Genomic DNA, 17,590 nt, shown 5'->3' on the forward strand with positions numbered 1-17,590 from the left:
TAGAACTGTTTGGCCATAATGACCATCGTTATGTTTTGAGGAAAAAGGGGAAGGCTTGCAAGCCAAAGAACACCATCCCAACCGTGAAGCACGGGGGTGGCAGCATCATGTTGTGGGGGTATTTTGCTGCAGGAGGGACTTGTGCACTTCACAAAATAGATGAAATCATGAGAGGGAAAATTATGTGGATATATTGAAGCAACATCTCAAGACATCAGTCAGGAAGTTAAAGCTTGGTCGCAAATGGGTTTTCCAAATGGACAATGACACCAAACATACATCCAAAGTTGTGGCAACAAAGTCATGGTATTGGAGTGGCCATTACAAAGCCCTGAACTCAATCCTATAGAAAATTTGTGGCCAGAACTGAAAAAGCATGTGCGAGCAAGGAGGCCTACAAACCTGACTCAGTTACACCAGCTCTGTCAGGAGGAATGGGCCAAAATTCACCCAACTTATTGTGGGAAGCTTGTGGAAGGCTACCCGAAACGTTTGACCCAAGTTAAACAATTTAAAGGCAATACTACCAAATACTAATTGAGTGTATGTAAACTTCTGACCCACTGGGAATGTGATGAAAGAAATAAAAGCAGAAATAAATAGTTCTCGCTACTGTTATTCTGACATTTCACATTTTTAAAATAAAGTGATCCTAACTGACCTAAGACAGGGCATTTTTACTTGGATTAAATGTCAGGAATTGTGAAAAACTGAGTTTAAATATATTTGGCTAAGGTGTATGTAAACCTCCGACTTCAACTGTATGTAAATAAGTTATTTCTATTTTTAATACATTTGCAAAAATGTGTAAAAACCATGTTTAGTTTTGCCATTTTGGGGTATTGTGTGTAGATTGGTGTGGAAAACAATTTATTTCATCCATTTTAGAACAAGGCTGTAACGTAACAAAATGTGGAAAATGTCAAGGGGTCTTATTACTTTCCAAATGCACCTGTATATATCACAAAAAGTTACTGATATGTGTGACAAATTAGCTTATAGGCCTTGTCATAAAAACTGAATGACATACACACACACACACACACACACTGAGTGAGTGAGCTCAATTGAGTAGGACGATTCTGCGCTGAGTTGACTGGTTGATCTAGCTCACATCAGACTTTTTGCAGTGCCGTTATGTTCTGTTGCTTGTATTTTCACGTGATGCACAATATATTAATAATAGCCAAATGTAACCAAACATTGTCGACCAAAACGCGTTCACTTGCAATCAGCTGGAAGCGCTTATGAAATTTGCCAGCTGATTGCGAGGGACAACGTTTGGTCCGTGCTTCAGTTGAACTTGGCTATTGTTGACATATTGTGCAAGTTTAATGTGAATTGCATCAGCATTGAAAATACAAACCTGACATACAGACCAGCGAACTGAAGTCCGGTTAATAACACTGTTCTGTGGATATTTGTCTCAGTTTACCTACTACATAAGGACAAAAGCAGAGGACAAGAGGTAAAGTACGTATAAATGAAGTTTATTCAACTGTCTGACTTGTGATGGGACTGTTCACAAGTAGTGAACCTAAATGTTAGAGACGAGATAGGAGTCTTCCACTCTTGGATTTGTAGATTCTAGTGGCAACCTAAAGTGATAGCTAGCTAGTTAGCCATTGCAACACACATCTGATTAACTCTTTATGCAAATGCCAACGACAAGGTGGCTAGTTAATTTAGCCAACAAGCAGAGATCATATGGGGAGCTAAAAATAGGAGATTGAACATTCTGTCAGATTCTGCGTTAGCCAAAGCAAAATGGCTAACTAGCTAGTTCGCTACCTAGCCATTTGCACTCACCCTCAAAATAACATTTCAACAGCAGAATTGTATACGAGAAACACTTATATTACTCCAGAAATATATAATATTACAAAGACAGAAGGTAACTTAAGTCCAATTTACCTCTGATTACATTTGGCTAAGAACACACAAACAAAAATCTCTTTAGGAGTGAAGATGTGCGCTTCACTTCAAGAGCTGTGGTGGAGATACAGGGTTTGACCGAGATACAGGGTTTGACCGAGATACAGGGTTTGAGAGCCAATCGACTTAAGAGTTTTGATGACAAGATATTTAGAATACATTTATTTGGTCAAGGGGTCGTGAAACGTTCTTACAGATGTAAAGGGAAACCAATAGTGTCAAATCATGTAAAATAAAATGAAAATCACAACATTTGAGTGACAAGAGTGACAAGGTTTTTTCATTTGACAGCGACTATACAGTATAATACTATAAATCTAACTGAAGTGATTTGGTAAATGTAACAGAGTACTTCAGAAATTACTTGAGTAAGAGTACAAGTACAGCCCACAGAGAGTAACTAGAAGAGTACTATTTCCTCCAGACAGTACAGCCCACAGAGAGTAACTACAAGAGTAATATTTCCTCCAGACAGTACAGCCCACAGAGAGTAACTAGAAGAGTAATATTTCCTCCAGACAGTACAGCCCACAGAGTGTAACTAGAAGAGTACTATTTCCTCCAGACAGTACAGCCCACAGAGAGTAACTACAAGAGTACTATTTCCTCCAGACAGTACAGCCCACAGAGAGTAACTAGAAGAGTACTATTTCCTCCAGACAGTACAGCCCACAGAGAGTAACTACAAGAGTACTATTTCCTCCAGACAGTACAGCCCACAGAGAGTAACTACAAGAGTACTATTTCCTCCAGACAGTACAGCCCACAGAGAGTAACTAGAAGAGTACTATTTCCTCCAAATAGTACAGCCCACAGAGAGTAACTAGAAGAGTACTATTTCCTCCAGACAGTACAGCCCACAGAGAGTAACTAGAAGAGTACTATTTCTTCCAAATAGTACAGCCCACAGAGAGTAACTACAAGACTACCATTTCCTCCAAAAACGTACTTACAGTAAGTACATGTAACATGTTTTTACTGTGTGCATATTTCAAGTGAAGTAATGTCAAAAAGGTCACAATGTTTAAAGAAATGTAAGTGTACTTTCTAATTAGAAATGAAATATCTCTGTGTTGACGTGATTAGCTGGCTTCTGTTTCGTTCAAAGCCTTCGTCTGAGCTCCAGAGTGTTGACATTGATGAATTTACAAATGAAGCACCTCAGGGTATGCAGTGAAATGCGAAATGTCACTTCAAGAGGAATAACTGGCATGCCTCTTCTTTTCTTAATGCCCTATTTCTCCTCTTGTAACAACAGTGATAAGGTTGAAAAGTGAACGACGGGGAAATGTCATAAGGGAAAAAATGTTTGGCGGGAAAAACATGGCATTACTTTTAATTTGTGGTACGTTAGTTCCAATTGAATAATTATGGTACTCTTGTAGAGTTTACACACAAATACATAATCCACTATAAATCTATCTAAAACACAACTGGTGTACTTAGCGGTCAAGCAACAATAATGATTAAATTAAATGTAAAATAAAATAGTCTGCCTTTACAAAAGTACTGTACAGTTTACTCTATATTACACGGGAGAGATGAGAGACATTTGCATGGCACTGTTATTGTGAATGTAATTACGAGCAATTTAATTACTGGGATTATGCTAATTTGGTAATTTCAGAAAGCCTCTAATTTGAACAAACCCTGAAGTATGAATATGTGATTGTGTCAGGACTTGAAGAAAGAGAAAGTGACAGTTTGTTTGTTCATCCCCTCACATGTTTGTTTTCACTGGTGGTCGCTGATATTTGGGCAAAACTGATTCGCGTGCCAAAAAAACAAACAAACAAACACTACCCGCACTGTTCAGTTCTTTTTATCCTTTGGACATTTCATAGCCAGTTTCTCTGTTTACGAGTGGGACCATACGCCGCTCCAAACAAATCTATTTTTCCATCTCCACAACACATCACTACTCACAGACCCAACTCACATTGAACAATGGAATCGTTTGGTCATGTTATTGGGCCAATGGCTAAGAGACACTCGTGGAAGAGAAGAAGTGAAGGAGCAAGCGAGTCCGACTTCATAACATTAACCCTCCACCTCGAGTAGAAGCATCGCCATGAGAAAGGAAGTCTTCTGTAATTACCTAGGCAGGTGGAACGGGTGGAACGAGGCCATGAGTTGAAGACAATGTGGCCCTCGGAGTTCGTTAAATAATCGCAGCCGGTTGTTGATGCTCATGTTGTTCTCAGGTCAGGGAGACTTGCTAGCAGTTTGGCCCCCCAGCATGGAGTGCCAGGGTGATGTAATCCTGCCCTCTCTGAAACTCTAATTCCACTGTTGGGCCAGGATCTTTCTCTATGTCCCTCGGGGACCTCCGGGCTTCAGAGGCTAACATCCAGCTAATCAGAGCGAACAGGGAAGGCCCCTAGAGTCCTCTGCTAATGCAAGGCCAATCCAGCCAGACAGGAGGGTGACCCGTGTGGGATGGGAGGCCCATCTCTCCACAAATCACATATAGTGTAGCTACACTGTATAAACCCCATCGGCATATTGTCTATTCCCTCCCTATTCCATAGCCTGATATGTTTGTTGCTGTCATTGCTTCTCATTCGATGAAGTTGAAGCAGCCCTGCATCAAAATAGGAAAAGCACACCTATTGTATTGTACTCACATGGCTGAGGCAACTCAATATGTATTTTCAATAGGAAAATACAATTCATTCATTCATTCGCACATGCAAATATACTTGTTCCACGTGCGTGGGACAATTAGCTTATGTCTTTTAAAGTAGTCCTGCGTGACATGTTACAGTCCCATTAAAGTCAATAGAGATAAACGTAGGGTGGCATTTGACTTGAGATCTGTGCACCTAACTACGACATTCTCCTAAATCATGCCTTGATGTAATTGAGAGACTTGCACGAAAATTCAGAATACCTGCCGTAAAGTATTATCATTTGAAACCATAATATTGTAGTAGGACAAATTGTAGTGATCAAATGCATTCTATCCTGTCAATATTATACTGAACAAAAATATAAATGCAACATGTAAAGTGTTGGTCTCATGTTTCATGAGCTGAAATAAAAGATTCCCAAAATGTTACATACATAGCTAATTTCTCTCAAACTTGGTGGACATCCTTGTTTACATTCTTGTTATTGAGCATTTTTCCTTTGCCAAGATAATCCATCCACCTGACAGGTGTGGCATATCAAGAAGCTGATTAATTAAAGAGCATGATCAGTACACAGGTGCATTATGTGCTGAGGACAATAAAAGGCCACTGTGAAATGTGCAGTTTTGTAGCACAACACAATGCCACAGATGTCTCAACGTTTTGAGGGAGCTTGCATTTGGCATGCTGACTGCAGGAATGTCCAACAGAGCTGTTGGCAGATCATTTTATGTTAATTTCCTTAAGCCACCTCCAATGTTGTTTTAGAACATTTGGCTGTACGGCCAACCAGCCTCACAACCGCAGACCACACATAACCACGCCAACCCAGGACCTTCAGATCTGGCTTCTACACCTGAGACGAGCCACCAGGTCAGCTGATGAAACTGTGGGTTTGCACAACCGAAGTTTCTGCACAAATTTTGTCTCAGGGAAGCTCCTCTACGTGCTCGGCGTAATCACCAGGGTCTTGACCTGACTGCAGTTCGGCGTCGTAACCGACTTCAGTGGGAAAATGCTCACCTTTGACGGCCACTGGCACAATGGAGAAGTGTGCTCTTCACGGAATTAATCTGGATTTCATTTGAACCGGGCAGATGGCAGACCACGTGTATGGCGTTGTGTTTGGGAGCGGTTTGCTGATGTCAACGTTGTGAACAGAGTGCCCCATGGTGGCGGTGGTGTTATGGTATGGGCAGGCATAAGCTATGGACAATGAACCCAATTACATTTTGTTTATGGCAATTTGAATGCACAGATCTGGAATTGCAGAGATCTGGAATTCAGATGCAGAGATCTGGAAGCCCATTGTCGTGCCATTCATCCACCGCCATCACCTCATGCTTCAGCATGATATTGCACAGCCCCACACACAATTCATGAAAGATGAAAATGTCCCAGTTATTTCATGGCCTGGATACTCACTGGACACGACACCCATTGAGCATGTTTGGGATGTTCTGGATCGACGTGTACGGCAACGTGTTCCAGTTCCTGCCAATATCCAGCAACTTCGCACAGCCATTGAAGAGGAGAGGGACAACATTCCACAGGCCAAAATCAACAATTTGATCAACACTATGCAAAGGAGATGTGCCACGTTGCATGAGGCAAATGGTGGTCACACCAGATACTGACTGGTTTTCTGATCCATGCGCCCTTTGACCAACAGATGCAAATCTGTATTACCAGTCATGTAAACTCCATAGATTAGGACCTAATGAATGTATTTCACTTACTGATTTCCTTCTAGGAGCTGAAACTCAGTAGCATCTTTGAAATTGTGGCATGTTGTGTTTACATTTTTGTTCGGTGTAGATCCAATTACAGATAGATTGTATGACCAGGAGTGGAGTCCAGCTATGTTAGTCTAATAATGAACATCCATAGTAGTGTTACATGAGTAGGTAGGCATCTAACAGAAACACACGTGATACTAACTCCTAGAACACATGTGATGCTAACTCCTAGAACACACGTGATACTAACTCCTAGAACACACGTGATACTAACTCCTAGAACACACGTGATACTAACTTCTAGAACACACATGATACTAACTCCTAGAACACACATGATACTAAGTCCTAGAACACACGCGATACTAACTCCTAGAACACATGTGATACTAACTCCTAGAACACATGTGATACTAACTCCTAGAACACATGTGATACTAACTCCTAGAACACATGTGATACTAACTCCTAGAAACATGTGATACTAACTCCTAGAACACACGTGATACTAACTCCTAGAACACACGTGATACTAACTCCTAGAACACACGTGATACTAACTCCTAGAGCTTTGAAGCTCATCCTCCACATTTCTATACACCTCAAACCTGCATAACCCTTCAAGCTTTTACCCATCTGTCTCCATTCTCTGCAACATTTAGAAAACAAGAAAGATTTCTTCTGAAACTATATGTTGAAGGATGTGTTTCAACTTCAAGCGATTGTGAACGCTCTCCCAAAAATGCCAACCAACAAACCTATCTTGGGATCTGGGTTAATTAAATGTGTGAGACCTGGATGTTCTGTACTCATGCTGTCAGTGTTGACAGGTAATTGGGGCACAATTATCCAGGCACTTGGACACTTGAGAATTACGCCATTGAACGCAACTCATTAACATGCCGCCCTAATAAGGAGTCTTTAAAGTGGCGTTCAGGCGCTGCTCAGACTAGTTCTTGGGTGGGAGGCTGTCACTCTCGTCTCTAATATCTTACACAGAGGTGTGTTTACGTGTGGGTGTGTTTGGGAGAGAGGGTGAAGGAGAGATGAGGGTAGAGATGGGGGAGAGATTTGCATGTATGTTGCATAGTAAAACTTGAACTGTCAGCAATTATATCAGTGATTATCGATTATAGTGCCATCACAGCTGTGAAAAGAGATGTGTGTATGTGTGGATTGTGGAGATGAGAGTTGTATTGGTGTTTCGTAGATCCATAAAAAATATGTCCACATTTACAGTATTACATGTCTTTGCGTTACTTTCCTTCCTGTTTAAGTTCAGTTTGTCATCATACACTAGGCCAGACATGTTCCCACAGCCACAGAGGTCTACTCATAATGACGGAGGACGATTATACAGCAAACCGTTGCCAGTCTGGTGCGAATACCTGACAATTTAGAGCTTCCTCACATCTGTCCCAAATGCACCCAATTCCCTATATTGTGTACTACTTTTGACCAGGGTCCATATGGACGAGGGGTGAATTTTGGGGTGCATACTTTGTTGTACTTCAATTGTCTTCACGGCTGTCTTCGCTGTCTCCAAAACACAGCTGCTGTGTCACTTTCAATCTCACCTTGCCTCTTACAGCCAGTCTCGACAAGCATGACGCAACCAAATGCCCGTACTAACTCATTGTTTCGACACCCAAAATCATAGGCTGCCTGGCTAGTTCCTCCCTTCATTTACAAGACCAACTAACAGTAGCACGCTCTTACCTTATGGCTTAGTTCAGTGGTTCTCTAACTCTGGGTCAGTGAACAGTGTTTGTGCCCATAGAAAAAGATGTGGCATGTGTGCGTGCGTGCAGGGGGGGTGCGGGATGTTACCCAACACTGGAAGGGGGGCCCCGAATGAAAAAGTTTGGGAACCCCTGGCTACCTCTCCATTCAGATACTATAGCTACCCCCTGACTAAAACACAGTAACGGGCAGGAACACCCACAGTCAAAACCAACTAACACTACCTGCAGTAAGTCTAGAACGGAACAGTGCATCCATAGCATACTTCTGTTTTCTAATTAATGAGTCCCTTTAACTATTCAAGATCACAGAGACAATTTTATTTCATTTTGTTGTCTAAACGTGCCATGGATTTTAGTTTGTTTTGACTGCTATGTGAGCATAATAAAAGTTCGACAAACTTTAAAGGGAGTTTCTATAGGGCTGATGTACGGTAAGAGCTCTATAGGGCTAATATACAGTAAGAGCTCTATAGGGCTAATATACAGTAAGAGCTCTATAGGGCTAATGTACAGTAAGAGCTCTATAGGGCTAATGTACGGTAAGAGCTCTATAGGGCTAATGTACAGTAAGAGCTCTATAGGCCTAATGTACGGTAAGAGCTCTATAGGGCTAATGTACGGTAAGAGCTCTATAGGGCTAATGTACAGTAAGAGCTCTATAGGGCTAATGTACAGTAAGAGCTCTATAGGGCTATTGTACGGTAAGAGCTCTATAGGGCTAATGTACAGTAAGAGCTCTATAGGGCTAATGTACAGTAAGAGCTCTATAGGGTTAATGAACAGTAAGAGCTCATTCTTCCCACACTGTGGTGGAAGTAAAACTCTATTTTATTGATAGCAGAAAATCAAAACAAGAGTGTTGTTTAACATTAACCCCCAAAACTCCCTTTTGATTGAATAGCAGTCTTTGGTAGGAAATAATCAACTACAACGATGTCAACCTAAGACTTGGATCAACTATTAAGCAGTGAACCCCCCTCCGCTCACCCCCTTTCCTAGTTATTTGCCCCCTATTACCCCCCCCCCAACTTCGCCCTCAGGCTTCTTCCATTCCTCTTGAGTATGAAAATGTGGCTTGTGTGTCTCCAATAAATCCCTCAGACTAATGATCCCTTTTCAGGGTTGATTCACGGCCATACTGACAGGCCAAATTGCTGGTGTGAATCCTTGGCACGGCATGAAACCACAGAGAGCCTTCAGGCCAGAGAGCAGGAGAAAAGGGGTGGATCCCCAAGCTGCTTTTTAACCCTCTTAACCGACCAACCGGTTGTGCAGTATTTTGGGTGTGTGGAGAGTTTGAATTTGAAAACTTTATTGTCCACGATGTAGCAAAGATGTAGTACATTGGCACATTTAGAGAGTTAATAAAATCAGAATGAACTTTGTTGTCCACACAATGTAGTCTACAGACTGACAGGTTGAATAATGAGAAGGAGTGATGTTACTGTAAAGATTGTGGAAAACAGAAAGGAAAACACCGCTCAGTGCTGCTCATGCTCCCAGGTGATATTAATTAACAACAACATTTCGAAACGTGAGCAGCAGTGTGGGGCGTTTTCCTTTCTGTTTTCCATGAGTTTGCATTAAGCACAGCTGGATGTGCATATGTTCTTCAGCTTTTTACTGTAAAGAGTGTGGCTATCGACAGTGTGGAGGGTCCATAGTGATCTCAGTGTACCTGTGTTGAAAGTCTAACTATATATATTGGCATGGTTTTCAGATACGTTCCTGGCTATTCAGTAAATATGATCGGGACTTTTATCAGCTGTTAAGTAATATGTGTTTCGTGACGCTCCTAGCAGGCCATTGCTCTTATCCCCCCTACACACACACACACACACACACACACACACACACACACACACACACACACACACACACACACACACACACACACACACACACACACACACACACACACACACACACACACACACACACACACACACACACACACACACACAGTGACCCTTATTTGTTTTCTGGTTGGATCAACGAGCCAATGGCATGCCTACAATTAACCCTTCCATTTCCTCCCTGGCAGTTCCATCAGTTTCATTTCCCCCAGCTATGTCTGATGTAGCAGGGAGTTTTAACGATAGGGGGAAGCCTTAACAATAGGGGGTTTTATGCTTGGTTTAAGCGGCCGCTTGTTTATATACAATAAATTGATGTGAAAATCATACTCAGGCCATTACAGAAGCCATTACAAGGGGGGAGAACACACAATGAAGTGTCTCTAGAAATAAAGCCTCTTCTGGTTGGATTTAAATGAACCCTGGTGTGTAAATGGGTGTTAACATCGTTAGGAAAAGTCTTTGTGGTGAAGGGTGGCGGGTGGTAGTGGTTTAGCAACATAGTACTGTATAAGGTACTGTACCCCTACCCCGGTCAACTGCCCGGCACCCTCCACAGCATCCCGCCAAAGCCCCCACCGTTTCTCCTTCACCCAAATCCAGATAGCTGATGTTCTGAAAGAGCTGTAAAATCTGGACCCCTACAATTCAGCCAGGCTAGACAATCTGGACAACCCTCTCTTTCTAAAATTATCTGCCGAAATTGTTGCAACCCCTATTACTAGCCTGTTAAACCTCTCTTTCGTATCGTCTGAGATTCCCAAAGACTGGAAAGCTGCCGCGGTCATCCCCCTCTTCAAAGGGGGTGACACTATCGACCCAAACTGCTACAGACCTATATCTATCCTACCCTGTCTTTCTAAGGTCTTCGAAAGCCAAGCTAACAAACAGATTACCGACCATTTTGAATCCCACCGTACCTTCTCCGCTATTCATCGACCTGGCCAAGGCTTTCGACTCTGTCAATCACCACATTCTTATTGGCAGACTCGACAGCCTTGGTTTCTCAAATGATTGCCTCGACTGGCTGCTGGTGATTCTCTGATCCACCTCTACGCAGACGACACCGTTCTGTATACTTCTGGCCCCTCTTTGGACACTGTGTTAACTAACCTCCAGACGAGCTTCAATGCAATACAACTCTCCTTCCGTGGCCTCCAACTGCTCTTAAACGCAAGTAAAACTAAATGCATGCTATTCAACCGATCACTGCCCGCACCTGCTCGCCCGTCCAGCATCACTACTCTGGATGGCTCTGACTTAGAATACGTGGACAACTACAAATACCTAGGTGTCTTTTTAGACTGTAAACTCTCCTTCCAGACTCACATTAAGTATCTCCAAACCAAAATTAAATCTAGAATCGGCTTCCTATATCGCAACAAAGCATCCTTCACTCATGCTGCCAAACATACCCTCGTAAAACATGACCATCCTTCCGATCCTCGACTTCGGTGATGTCATCTATAAAATAGCCTCTACTCAACAAACTTGATGCAGTCTATCACAGTGCCATCCACTTTGTCACCAAAGCCCCATACACTACCCACCATTGCGACCTGTACGCTCTCGTTGGTTGGCCCTCGCTTCATACTTGTCGCCAAATCCACTGGCTACAGGTTATCTACAAGTCTCTGCTAGGTAAAGCCCCGCCTTATCTCAGCTCACTGGTCACCATAGCAGCACCCACTCATAGCACGCGCTCCAGCAGGTATATCTCACTGGTCACCCCCAAAGCCAATTCCTACTTTGGTTGTCTTTCCTTCCAGTTCTCTGCTGCTAACGACTGGAACGGACTGCAAAAATCTCTGAAGCTGGAATAACTTACCTCCCTCACTAGCTTTAAGCACCAGCTGTCAGAGCAGCTCACAGATCACTGCACCTGTACATAGCCCATCTATACTTTAGCCCAAACAACTACCTCTTCCCCTACTGTATTTATTTATTTATTTAGCTCCTTTGCACCCCATTATTTCTATTTCTACTTTGCACATTCTTCCACTGCAAATCTACCATTCCAGTGTTTTACTTGCTATATTGTATTTGCCTCGCCACTATGACCTTTTTTTTCTCCTTTACCTCCCTTATCTCACCTCATTTGCTCACATTGTATATAGACTTATTTTTCAACTGTATTATTGACTGTATGTTTTGTTTATTCTGTGTCTAACTCTGTGTTGTTGTATGTGTCAATTTGCTTTGCTTTATCTTTGCCAGGTCGCAGTTGTAAATGAGAACTTGTTCTCAACTGGCCTACCTGGTTAAATAAAGGTGAAATAAAAATAATAAAACAATAAAAAAGGAGGGAAGACTGAGTTGTGTGCAGTGGCGCTGTTCAACAAAAGATCATTTCTCAACTACTATATGTACCTATATACTATTTTTCTGTTCATTGGTGCCTGACTTTTACAGTGTTCTTCCCCAACAAAGAATAAAATACTGTAATAATGTAATAACTGTGTCTTAAGCAAGCAGCTGTACCAGGCCGATACAGCACTTAATCACAGAATTTGCTTTATGATCCTTAGAATGCATTTAAACCTCACAGTCAAAACTCCTTCAGGAAATACAAGTCCAGGACTGCATCGGCGATAGAACAAATATGATCATTGTTAAATCCAGCATTTCGCTTCAGATTATACCGCTTGTTCTGTCAGAGTCATGGACAGAAACATGTTTCCACTAACATCTACTTTATTCTCTCTCTCTCTCTCTCTCTCTCTCTCTCTCTCTCTCTCTCTCTCTCTCTCTCTCTCTCTCTCTCTCTCTCTCCTCTCTCTCTCTCTCTCTCTCTCTCTCTCTCTCTCTCTCTCTCTCTCTCTCTCTCTCTCTCTCTCTCTCTCTCTCTCTCTCTCTCTCTAAATGTTCTCCTTTCTGGCTCGCACAGACAACAGCTTTTAGAGCTGTAATCCTCTAGGGCCCTGTGGTACTTTTTCCAACAGAGAAAAATAGTCTTCCAGTGACAAATAACAGGGAGTCACTCACTCAAGGGCACTGTGCTATGCAGATGGGAGCAGATCAAGGTTTGGGTCAAGGTTTGGGAAACTGAGCATCTCAGGACAGAGGATTAGTGGTATAGGCCATAAATTTCAATATGACACTAAAATAAAAATGTTGTTTGTTAACCATATGGAGTGCATTGTATTTCGTTTTTACTTTTATGTGCAAAGTAGTCGAATAATGCTGATTATATTGTGATAACGAAGTGGAAATAACGAAGCGATAACGAAGCGAATCAATGACATTGAAGTTGAAATATGCCCCAAGCTGGTATTTTTTGGCATATTATTCAGTCTTTTTTTCAATAAACAATGTGCATTTCAACATTAGACCAAAAGTCAGTCACACACTGTAAAATGTCTTGACGTATACGTAATATCAATCTGTCACATCAGACAACATGTCCTACAAGTCATACATGACAGTTGGACATAGCCCTATATTTTTTCAGTCACATCCACTTATGTCGCTGTATCTGTCATTGATTTTGACTACTTGATGGCATAATCAAACCTAATAAATAACCTAAATGGTTACACGTTGAACTCGCTGTGTGTTCAGACCCAGTCCTCCTTCTCCTCATTTCATTTAGAGGATCTTTAGGAGCACTTACCACAGCCTGAGACATTTCGGGACAAGGCCTGGGAGAGACAAGAACCACAAGCTGTCAGAGAACAGACCCTGGCATCCCACAACATCCCATATTCCCGTCAACGCCACGTCTCCCACTAAATGGCATGATGGTACAAAAGCAAGTCGGAGAGGAGAATACTGAAGCGAAGAAGGCATAGCTCTTTGGTTCACTGCTAAGGATTCCCACTTACATATTAAGATACTTTTCTTCTCTGGTTTTTAGAGAGAAGAAAAAAAAGTCTGTCAGCATTTGCGAGGTTGAGACTCAACAGAACAGAGAGTCTCAGAGAGGCTAAAAAGCTAAATGAGTTACATATCGCTATTTAGAAGATTATGATTTTCTGTCTTGGAATCTCTCAGGAGTTTTTTGGTGTTTGTGTTGCCCACAACTGCTGAAAGAAGATGAATTGATGAACGTTTTGTTAGAATGAGGGCAATTTGAGTTCTGACGGTTATGAAATAAATCAGATGTATATTAACAGACATAAAGGGATGATGTAATACATCTGAATACTACAAAAGAAAGAGGGCTGATTGTTTTGTTTTAGCACTGCCAACATTTCTTTACTATTTTATTTGAATTGTATTTAACCTTTATTTAACTAGGCAAGTCATATATATTTCTTGACTAGACCAATTCATATTAGCCATTTTCTAAATATCCATTCAGGCAAAATATATTTCATATCAAGTTAATGAAAAGGCAGACAAGTAAACTGCAGTTAGCCCAGAACAGAGCAGCACGGCTGGCCCTTAAATGTACACAGAGAGTTAACATCAATGACATGCATATCAATCTCTCCTGGCTCAAAGTAGAGGAGAGATTGACTGCATCACCTACTCGTCTTTGTGAGATGTATTGACATGTTGAAGGTACCCAGCTGTCTGTTCAAACGACTAGCACAGAGCTCAGACACCCATGCATACCCCACGAGACATTCCACCAGTGGTCTCTTCACAGATTAAAAAAACAGATAAAACTACTATGGAACAATGCGGACTGTGAAGAGACACAGACACACACACACGCATACTCACACATGCTAGCACATGCAATCTATAAACGCATCCATTTTAAATATTGTTGAATGGTGTAATTATGCATGTTGTGTTATAGATATGTAGTGGATAAATGATGTTATATGATGTACTGTTTTATTTTTATTTTGTTTATTTTGTGATGTGCCTTAATGCGCCTGGACACCAGGAAGAGTATGCAATGGAGATCCATAATAAATACAAATACAAATATAATACTGTATTGCTGGAATTATGGTGTCATGGAGATTATATCACTTAAATATCCTAACTGACTAATATAACCAAGTGTCATGAGTCATGAAAAATACATACTTTGAGTAATAACTGTCCTAAGACGGTTAGTCCAGATACATACCTCTCACAATTTCTATGACACACAAAAACAGCTTTTCTGACTCACCATTTTTAACCTGTTTCCATGGAACCTGATAGGGTAGAAGGAAAATGGTCTTATTTGCCCTCTGTGCCACCGTAGTGTCCAGCCAGCAGCAACAGTGTCCACTCAATGGGCCTTAGTGTGGGTAAGTCAATTCTTGAATACTGCAACAAAATAGTATGTGATAAGCTACAATTAGATTAACTAATTGTATGGTTTCATTAAAAAAAAATGTATGCCATTTAGCAGACGCTTTTATCCAAAGCAACTTACAGTCATGCATGCATACATTTTTAGGTATGGTGGTTCTGGGAATCGAAACCGCTATACTGGCATTGCAAAGTGCAATGCTCTACCAACTGAGCTACAGAGGACCAGACAAGCTATAAAGGACTTCTTTTGATTTTGAAAGCACAGATGAAAAAGTTATGTCCCAACAACTCGACATTTATACAATATTGTTATCAGTGGTGGGAAAAGTAGCCAATTGTCATACTTGAGTAAAAGTAAAGATACCTTAATATACTGAACAAAAATATAAACGCAACAAGCAACAATTTCAAAGATTTTACTGAGTTACAATTCATATAAGGAAATCAGTCAATTGAAATAAATGAATCATGCCCTAATCTATGGATTTAACATGACTGGGCAGGGATGCAGCCATGGGGAACCAGGCACAGACAATCAGAAATAGTTCTTCCCCACAAAAGGGTCTTATTACAGACAGAAATACTCCTCAGCACCCCCCTCCCCTCTCTCAGACGATCACATAGGTGAGGAAGCCGGATGTGGATGTCGTGGGCTGGTGTGGTTACACGTGGTTGTGAGGCCGGTTGGACGTACTGCCAAATTCTCTAAAACGACGTTGGATGCAGCTTACGGTGGACATTCCTGCAGTCAGCATGCCAAATGCACACTCCCTCAAAACTTGAGACATCTGTGGCATTGTCTTGTGTGACAAAACTGCACATTTAAAAATAGCATTTTATTGTCCCCAGAACAAGGTGCACCTGTGTAATGGTCACGATGTTTAATCAGCTTCTTGATATGCCACACCTGTCAGGAGGGTGGATTATCTTGCCAAAGGAGAAACGCTCCGCTCACTAACAGGGAAATATACAAATGTGTGCAAACAATTTGAGAGAAATAAGGTTTTTGTGCATATGGAACATTTCTGGGATTTTAAATTTCAGCTCACGAAACATGGGACCAACGCTTTACATGTGGTGTTTATATTTTGTTCCGTGTAGAAAATTACTTAAAGTAAAAGTGAAAATCACCCAGTAAAATACTACTTGCAAAAAAGTTAACATAATTGCTAATACATACTTAAGTTTCAAAAGTAAAAGTATAAATAACTTCAAATTCCTTATATTAAGCAAACCAGATGGTTAATTTTCTTGTTAAAAAAAAAAATGTACGGATAGCCAGGGCACACTCTAACACACAGACATAATTTACAAATGAAGCATTTGTGTTTAGTGAGTCCGCCAGATTAGAGGCAGTAGGGATGACCAGGGATGTTCTCTTTAAAAGTTTGTGAATCTGACCATTTTCATGTCCTGCTAAGCATTAAACATGTAATGAGTACATTTGGGTGTTAGGGAAAATGCATGAAGTAAAAAGGACATTATGTAGTGAAGTAAAGGTAAAAGTAGAAATAGTAAAGTAAGTACAGATACCAACAAAAAACTACTTATGTAGTACTTTAACGTATTTTTACTTAAGTTCTTTACACCACTGATTGTTTTAGCTAAATCTGACTGAGATGTGATAATGTTGTTAGGTTCTAAATAAACAGAGTGGGTCAAACAGCTGCAAAGACAGTCATGTTTCCACCAGCACAAGTATTTATACCCTCCTATTAACATCAACATTGGCTCCTGAGTGGCGCAGGTGTCTAAGGCACTGCATCTCAGTGCTGGAGGCGTCACTACAGACCCTGGTTTTATTCCAGGCTGTACCACAACTGGACGTGATTGGGAGTCCCATAGGGCGGCACACAATTGGCCCAGCGTTGTCTGGGTTTGGCCAGAGTTGTCACGACTTCCACCGAAGGTGGCTCCCCTGCCTGTTCGGGCGGTGCTCAGCGGTCGTCGTCGCCGGTCTACTAGCCGCCACCGATCCCTTTTTCCTTTTCTGTTCGTTTGGTCTTATTAGTTGCACCTGTTCCTTATTGTGTTTCTTGATTTTTGTCTATTTAAGCCTGTTAGGCCCGGCTAGGTTTGTGCGGGATTGTTATTCTGTTAGTTTGTGGATGTTCGATGGTATTTTGTTTTCCCGGTTATTCTGGGTCCTGTGTATGGGCCGGTCAGTTTATGGGCCTTGTGTTTATGGCGTGACCGTTTTTCCCGGGAATAAATATACATTTATTCGAACCCTCTGCGCCTGACTCCAACCCACTGTTCTTTAAGGACTCTGACAAGGGTAGGCTGTCAATGTAAATAAGAATTTGTTCTTAACTGACTTACCTAGTTAAATTTAAAAAAAAATACTGACAGAATGTAAACTTTCGGGACCCCCTTTCTCATTCAGTGACTTTCCATACACCTAGTTCTCATTGACCCAAGCATAGACATTCATTATACATGTAAAGTAGTCAGTAAGTTGTAGTATGGTAACATGAATA

General features: G+C 41.4%; 1 long non-coding RNA gene across 1 annotated transcript; it reads left to right on the forward strand.

Annotated features, from left to right (window-relative positions):
• The first annotated feature begins 1,274 nt into the window (after nt 1–1,274).
• LOC129815700 (uncharacterized) lies at nt 1,275–14,795 on the forward strand. The gene is made up of 2 exons (XR_008753463.1): nt 1,275–1,468; nt 13,501–14,795. It is a non-coding gene; the product is annotated as an uncharacterized LOC129815700 (long non-coding RNA).
• The last annotated feature ends 2,795 nt before the right edge of the window (nt 14,796–17,590 follow it).

The sequence above is a fragment of the Salvelinus fontinalis genome, chromosome 18 (genome assembly GCF_029448725.1).
Source record: "Salvelinus fontinalis isolate EN_2023a chromosome 18, ASM2944872v1, whole genome shotgun sequence".
NCBI classification, from domain to species: Eukaryota; Metazoa; Chordata; class Actinopteri; order Salmoniformes; family Salmonidae; genus Salvelinus; species Salvelinus fontinalis.